Source organism: Palaemon carinicauda, chromosome 16 (genome assembly GCF_036898095.1).
Source record: "Palaemon carinicauda isolate YSFRI2023 chromosome 16, ASM3689809v2, whole genome shotgun sequence".
Taxonomy (NCBI): Eukaryota; Metazoa; Arthropoda; class Malacostraca; order Decapoda; family Palaemonidae; genus Palaemon; species Palaemon carinicauda.
In genome coordinates this window covers 21846913-21854412 of record NC_090740.1, presented here as the reverse complement: position 1 = coordinate 21854412, position 7500 = coordinate 21846913, and the positions used below count along the sequence as shown (strand labels likewise).

Here is a 7500-nt window from a genome sequence, read left to right as displayed (position 1 = left end):
TTATTTAATGGGGGTGGGTTGGGGGTTCTTTGCCTGTTTTTCAACCAGTTAGGCAGAAGTGGTTTTCAGCAGATTTGCTCTTTGAAACAAGGACAGACCGGCAGGGCCAACTCGTTGTCCGGGAATTTCTTAAAATTCAGTTTCTAATCTGAGAAAAGGAAGGGAGCCTTATTTAGTGATAACTACAACATTCTTCGTTTAATGTAAAGGTAATAAGTTAATGATGTTTTGTAGGTGTTATTTTTTTTTATTTCTGAATGATGATTAGTTTTACATGGAAATTTCCGGCGACTATCTTTTTTTATGAAACAAAAGTGATTGTTATTCATACACGTGATTGCATAAATAGTTAATACTGCCTAATACTTTGTGGACTAAGTAACCTGAATCGAAGACATTACTATAACTTTTTATATGTGTACTATATTTCATCTTTAACTAACTTAGATTTTTGTCATTTTTGTGGTCGTCGTAAATGGTACTTTATAAAAAGTTTGTTACTTGATATACGGTAAAGGTATTTTCTATGTAAGAAAATATGTCGTTTTAACTGATCTACAATAATCGATAACATTAATCTTTGGGTTTAGCTAAGGTTGGATATAAAGGACCGGTGTTTCTGTTGCGTTTTAACCCTGAAAGACTTTGTTGAGATGTTATAACAGTTACAATTTTAATTCGACTACGTACAGATTTGGCAGTGTACAGATACTGTGGTAGGTTACTTAAAGAATTGAATATTCACAACTGACAATTTAATACAAAACTAATCAAAACTGTGGAATGTGGGCAGTGACACCATGTATAGTCAATTCTTATTAGTGAGGCAGATTTGCACCGACTTTCAGGGGTGCCCCTTTAGCTCGGACAAGTTTCCTGATCACTGATTGGTTGGACAAGATAATTCTAACCAATCAGATAGCAGGAAACTTTTCCGAGCTAAAAGGGCACCGCTGCGAGTCTGTGAAAATGCGCCTCATTAAAAAAAATAATCTTTATTTGAAATTACTGTTCAGGAACCAAATTCTAAAGTAACGTGTCTATGTTAAATCCTCTTTGCGTTTCTAGGTGATGTAAGCAATCTTAGATATGTTGCTCATCTTGCAATAGTCATGAATTTTTCCAGAACATATTCATAAATTTTCTTGTTTATAGTAATGCTATTTTGTGGTTCAGAGTCTGGTTTGAAGTCTAGCCCGTACTGGTGACTATATGTCTTCTCGTAAAGTTTGGCCAATACGTGAACTTTTGTGTTTATTTCCGTTTTGTTTTCATTGATATATTTACTATTATTCATCATACGTTGGTTACAGAATCGTATTAGGTTAGGTCGAATTTCTCTCTCTCTCTCTCTCTCTCTCTCTCTCTCTCTCTCTCTCTCTCTCTCTCTCTCTCTCTCTCTCACTAAATACTCGTATGCATTAAATATCTAATCCTTTAAAGTATTATGATCTGTCTAGGATCTGTAGATTGAATCTCCAGATACAAATGATTAATTTATAGATTTAGATTAAGTCGGCCATATGTCAGGACACACACATACACAGAATGGTGTTTGGTTTTAATCTCTATGCATTCTATAACATAAATACGTTGAAGTTAGGTTTATAATAAAGCAGGAAATTACCATAAAAATCATAGATGGAAACACATCTTCATTTTATTTACTATTTTCTAAAGATGTTCTTCTGAAAACCTTTATTGAAACGACTTACTTTGTATTAAACTCATCAATTATTTCTTAAATTTTCCATAAGTGGACAGGTGTAATTACCTCATCATTTAATTTCATAACTCTTACTGTGATGGGGAATGTGGGTTGGTTTCTTTGCCTGTTTTTCAACCAGTTAGGCAAAAGTGGTTTTCAGCAGATTTGCTCTTCATCACAAGGACAGACCGCCACGGCCCAGTCGTTGTCAGTAAATTTTTAAAATTGTTTCTATTCTGAGGAAAAGGAAAGCCTTATTTGGGGATAAGCACAACATTCTTCGTTTAATGTAAAGGTAGTAAGTTGATGTTCTTTTGTGAGTATTAAATTTTCAATTACTAAATGATTAGTTTTACATGGAGATTTCCGACGGCAATATGATTTTTTTTATGAAACAAAAGTGATTGTTATTGATCCACGTGATTTTATAAATCGTCAATACTGTCTTTAATACTTAGTGGACTTAGCAAACTGAATCGAAGACGTGACTATAACTTTATATGTGTACTATATTTCATCTTTAACTAATTTAGATTTTTGTCAGTTTTGTGGTCGTGGTAAATGGTAGTGTTTATAAAAGGTTTGCTACTTGATATACTTACTTTTACGGGTTTATTTCTCGCCCTCCATCAGACAATAAAGTCTGTTCAGGCGGGCCTTGGTGTGTGAAAATAATTTCTTTCCAGTTAATATTTTGGTCTGTATCTTATCAGTTATTTCACTAGCATTTGTATTCAGGCTTAAAAGTTTTCTGGTCACTGTTATAATACTTTCTAAAAAGATAAGTCTTCATGTTTTTCTTGAAAGCTGCCACATTTTTGCCACTCTTGACATTAAGTAGAAGGTCGTTGAAGAGTCTCGGTGCAGCATAACTAAACGTTCTTCCTCCTATTGCATGATTCACACTGATTTCGAATAGTCTATGTGGGTCATCGGCATGTCTAACTCTTACAGCAGCGCTGGTAGCTTGAGGGTAGGGGACCAAGCAATCACAAAGATATTTAGGCTTATCACTTGTAAGTGCTTTGTGAGTCAACAAGCAAATCTTAAATTAAATTCTAGCCTTAACAGGTAACCAATGTAGATCGATCAATGCAGGAGTTATTCTCTCCCGTAGTTTAATGCCTTTTATCAGTCTAGCCGCCCGGTTTTGCACATTTTCAAGCTTTCTTAGTAGTGTATTGGGCAATTTATAGTACGGTAAAGGTGTTTTCTATGTAAGAAAATATGTCGTTTTAACTGATCTACAATAATCGATAACATTAATCTTTGGGTTTAGCTAAGGTTGGATATAAAGGACCGGTGTTTCTGTTGCGTTTTAACTCTGAAAGAATTTGTTGATGTTATAGCAGTTACAATTCTAATTCAACTACGTACAGATTTGGCAGTGTGCAGATACTGTGGTAGGTTACTTAAGGAATTGAATATTCACAACTGACAATTTAATACAAAACTAATCAAAACTGTGGAATGTGGGCAGTGACACCATGTATAGTCAATTCTTTTTAGTGAGGCAGATTTGCACCGACTTCCAGGGGTGCCCTTTTAGCTCGGACAAGTTTCCTGATCACTGATTGGTTGGACAAGATAACTCTAACCAATCAGATAGCAGGATACTTTTCCGAGCTAAAAGGACACCGCTGCGAGTCGGTGAAAATGCGCCTCATTAAAAAAAATTGAGTATAGTAGTATTAATCTTTATTTGAAATTACTGTTCAGGAACCAAATTCTAAAGTACGTGTCTATGTTAAATCCTCTTTACGTTTCTAGGTGATGTAAGCGATCTTAGATAAATTGCTCATCTTGCAATAATCATGAATTTTTCTCGAACATATTCATAAATTTTCTTGTTTATAGTAATGCTATTTTGTGGTTAAGAGTCTGGTTAAAGTCTAGCCCGTACTGGTGACTATATGTCTTCTCGTAAAGTTTGGCCGATACGTGAACTTTTGTTTTTATTTCCGTTTTATTTTCATTCATATATTTACTATTATTCATCATACGTTGGGTCCAGAATCGTATTAGGTTAGGGCGAATTTCTTACTAAACTCAGATTGATTTGTATCTGGGTATTGGGGAACTATGACCCACACCAGGTAATGGTGAGACCAAACTATGATGGGTAATTTGGAATCATATTCTTAAATACCGAAATTCATACCATCGACTTGAAAGTGAGACGGGCGAGAATTTAGCATTTCTTGTTAAGTTTTCGAATCTTGCCTTTTCATATCTGTCTTCAAATACACCAGGGAAATGTAATTTGCTCTATCTTCGTTCAAGTGAGTTCAATTTCAGTAACTTTGTTTACTAATTTAGCTCATAAGTGACACAAGGCAAAGTTGATTTCTGAGGTATATAGTAGCGCTCAGTTGTTGCCCTTTTATATCTAAAGCGTAAACTGTCGTGAAGTATATGAAGGAAATAAGATTTGCCATACCCTTGTTCGAGCGACCTTAATTGTCATAACGTTGTTTACTGATTCAGATCGTAAGTGATGCAAGATTACAGTCGATTTCTGTGGCGTAGAACCGTATATAAATTTCAAGAGATACCACTGGAGTGCGATTTTTTTTTTTTCTCTCCACTGTTTGATCCCTTTGGCTTATATAGCATCTTGCTTTTCCAACTAGAGTTGTAGCTTGGCTAATAATAATAATAATAATAATAATAATAATAATAATAATAATAATAATCTATTGGTTTTCGTTGTCTGGGAAATTGTGTATTGGAAGGAGATATAGAATTAGTGAATTGTTGTTTATAAAACATTGGGTTACAATTAATGAAAATTATTAGAGAAGGGTGACAGTGAATATTCACATGGTAATTCCAAATTAAATATTAACTGCCCCCTTCACCAATCCCTACCCCTCAAAGCCCCCCCACCACCCCACCCCTAAGTGACCCCCCCCCCCACTTCTCATGGCCCCCCTAACAGTTAGGGACCCCACAACCTTTTAGGGACCCCCCTACCATTAGGGACCCCCCTACCATTAGGGACCCTCTACCATTAGGGAACCCCCTACCATTAGGGAACCCCCTACCATTAGGGACCCCCTACCATTAGGGAACCCCCTACCATTAGGGACCCCCTGGGCCCTTACCCATAATTGGACCTCTACCCTTTGGTGACCCCCTACACCTATATACTGTAAACATTCATACCTTCAATTATAATTTTCTTATAATTTCCTTAAAACAATATTACAATTCGTGATTAACTTCATGAGATAACATAAGTTTGAGAAAAAATTATTGCACTAATATACTAGATTTTACAAAAATTTTCAACCCAGCGAAACAAAAGTAATGACCCCTTCGTTACTTCACTATTAAATACATATTATTCGATTTACTCCCAATGTATAAGAGAAAAAAAGCTTTATATTTTATTAAGTGTCTTGTCGAGTATCGATTCATTATCTGCCTGGAGAAAACACGCTAACATTACTAATTCATACATTTTAGTTATGACTTCGATATTTCCACGAAAATTTATTTTGATTTAAACACAAAGAAGGCACTTACTCAATTACTTTGAATTACTCAAAGGGCTGTTTCGTTGACTTTTGATACACGGAAAAGCCTCGGTGCACCTGAGGACCGACAAGATTTGTTTGTCGTAAACATTCTTAAGTATTCAGAATGTTATATTGCGTAATCTCCGTTGATTTTCATATCAATGGTACCATAAGATTTCATGAAAAAATAAAAAAAAAATAAAAACTTTGAAAGCTTTAATATCTTTAGTACTTTGGGTGTCTTAAGGACGCATATATGAAAGCTCAAGAACTCGTTATTATTGTCTCAACGTGAATTTTAGATTGCTCAATGCGTAGTAATTTTCTTAAATATGTGCTGGACTTTGTTTTGATAGCTGGATGAGAAATGCAATATCTTAAAACTTATTCTAGCTTTGATGTGCAGTCAGTGCAGTTCAATTAGAGATACCACTTTCTCGGAGTTGGACACATTTTTTCAATCATGCTCTTATCGTTACTTGAAGGGTTGCTTTTTTGTTGTATACAGCAGGGGACCCCTATTATCTACAGGACCTTTGCATTCACTTTATCATATAAATTCCCAGGCATTCAGCATTTCACGAAGTATATTACATGTTTGATAAAACCCCATTCTCGAAGCACGTAGAAAACAAGAAAGGTTGTTTCTTCTTGAAAGACTTAATATCTTCAGTCTTTCGATTGTTTAGTGGGAGCTTATTGTATAGTCTAGGGTTGCATATTTAAACGATCTTAAACCAACAGTAGACTTATCTTGGTTCCGATAATTTAAAACCATCTGTAACTATTCTCGTGTCAACACAGTTTGTTGGCTACACAATATGTAGCAATTCTTATATATTTTGGACATCCGGTTCTGATAACTTAGATGGATTATTGTACATATTTTAAACTCAATTCACAATTTAAAAGGCAGCCTATGTATATCAATTAGTATAGGATTGATCTTTTCTCGGGGTGGGACACCTTTTATCAATCTTGCTGCTCTGGTAATTGTTTTGTAATTTCTTAAGTTGCACTTTTGGTAGATTATGGTAGATTGAGTTGCGTTGGTCATTTCTGGTAATAACATAGTTTATCACAAGTTTCTTTACAGAATGTTCATCGAGGTACTTATTTATGGAAGCAATGTTTTTAAGATGATTTTCAGCAGTTTTTACTACATTATTAATTTGAGCATTAAGAGAAGTTACAGTCAACAGATACTCTTAGATCACAAACTTCAAACGATATCGGGACAGGGTTGTTATTTATTTATATTTGAATATCGCCCAACTTTTTTTTTTTTTTTTTTTTTTTTTTAGACTTTTCCTTTCTAAACACTATAAACTTGGTTTTATTTTAATTTAGTTTTAGTTGTTTGTCATCCATTCCCTAACACGGACAAGAATTTGGTTTAGAGTTTCAGCAGTAAAATCTACTGTATATCATTTATGGAGATGTAAAATTTGGTTTATAATGTTTTGTAACTTCTTAAGTTACGCTTTGGTTATGTTGTAGTAGATAGTTACTATCAGAACGCCCATCCGGATATTTCTTATGAAAGCAATATTTCTAAGGTGATATCCACTGAAAGATAAGTTAGTCCAGTAGCTCACTTAGGTAACAAACTCTACTAAACATTGATTTGGACGTCACCAAGGCATCTTTAATAGTTTTTCTTTCCTACTGTCATAAATTATTGTTTAATTAAATATTAGTTGTTTGTCATTAATACTAGTAAACAAAAATATTTTTCGCTGTATCATCAGTGACATTTATGGAGATTTTAAATTGTGTATCATCCTCAAAAGGTTAGCTCTTCACTGCATGTCTTTGTGATACTTTTGAAATACTATTATTATGGATATAGAATAGGGCTAGGATTGTGCCGAGGACACTTCTCTGCTTAATAGTTCTTATGATGTGTAAAATAATTCCAATTTATACCCAATACCTTCTGTCAACCCGAGAATAGTTACAGATGACTTAAAGTTATTGGAGCCTATCCTTTTGGTTCATTAAACTTAAAGAACGTAGTCGTCAAATAAAAGGTAATGATAGGTTTGTAAAGGATGCATCATCACTTATGTAATATCTCTCTCTCTCTCTCTCTCTCTCTCTCTCTCTCTCTCTCTCTCTCTCTCTCTCTCTCTCTCTCTCTCTCTCTCTCTCTCTCTCTCTGCTTTACTGTAAATATTATTTTGTATTGAATGACTGAATGTAATGATAGATAAAATTACTAGAATATTAATTTATTTCCTTTTTCAGAGTTTGAACATACTTTTC

General features: G+C 34.4%; 1 long non-coding RNA gene across 1 annotated transcript in view; it reads left to right on the top strand.

Annotated features, from left to right (window-relative positions):
- LOC137654979 (uncharacterized) overlaps positions 1–7500 on the top strand; it is a 43145-nt gene that overhangs the window by 4074 nt on the left and 31571 nt on the right. The window contains exon 2 of the long non-coding RNA XR_011046769.1: positions 7483–7500. This exon is cut by the window's right edge and continues 90 nt beyond it. This is a non-coding gene — a long non-coding RNA (uncharacterized lncRNA). The remainder of the gene's footprint in view (positions 1–7482) is intronic.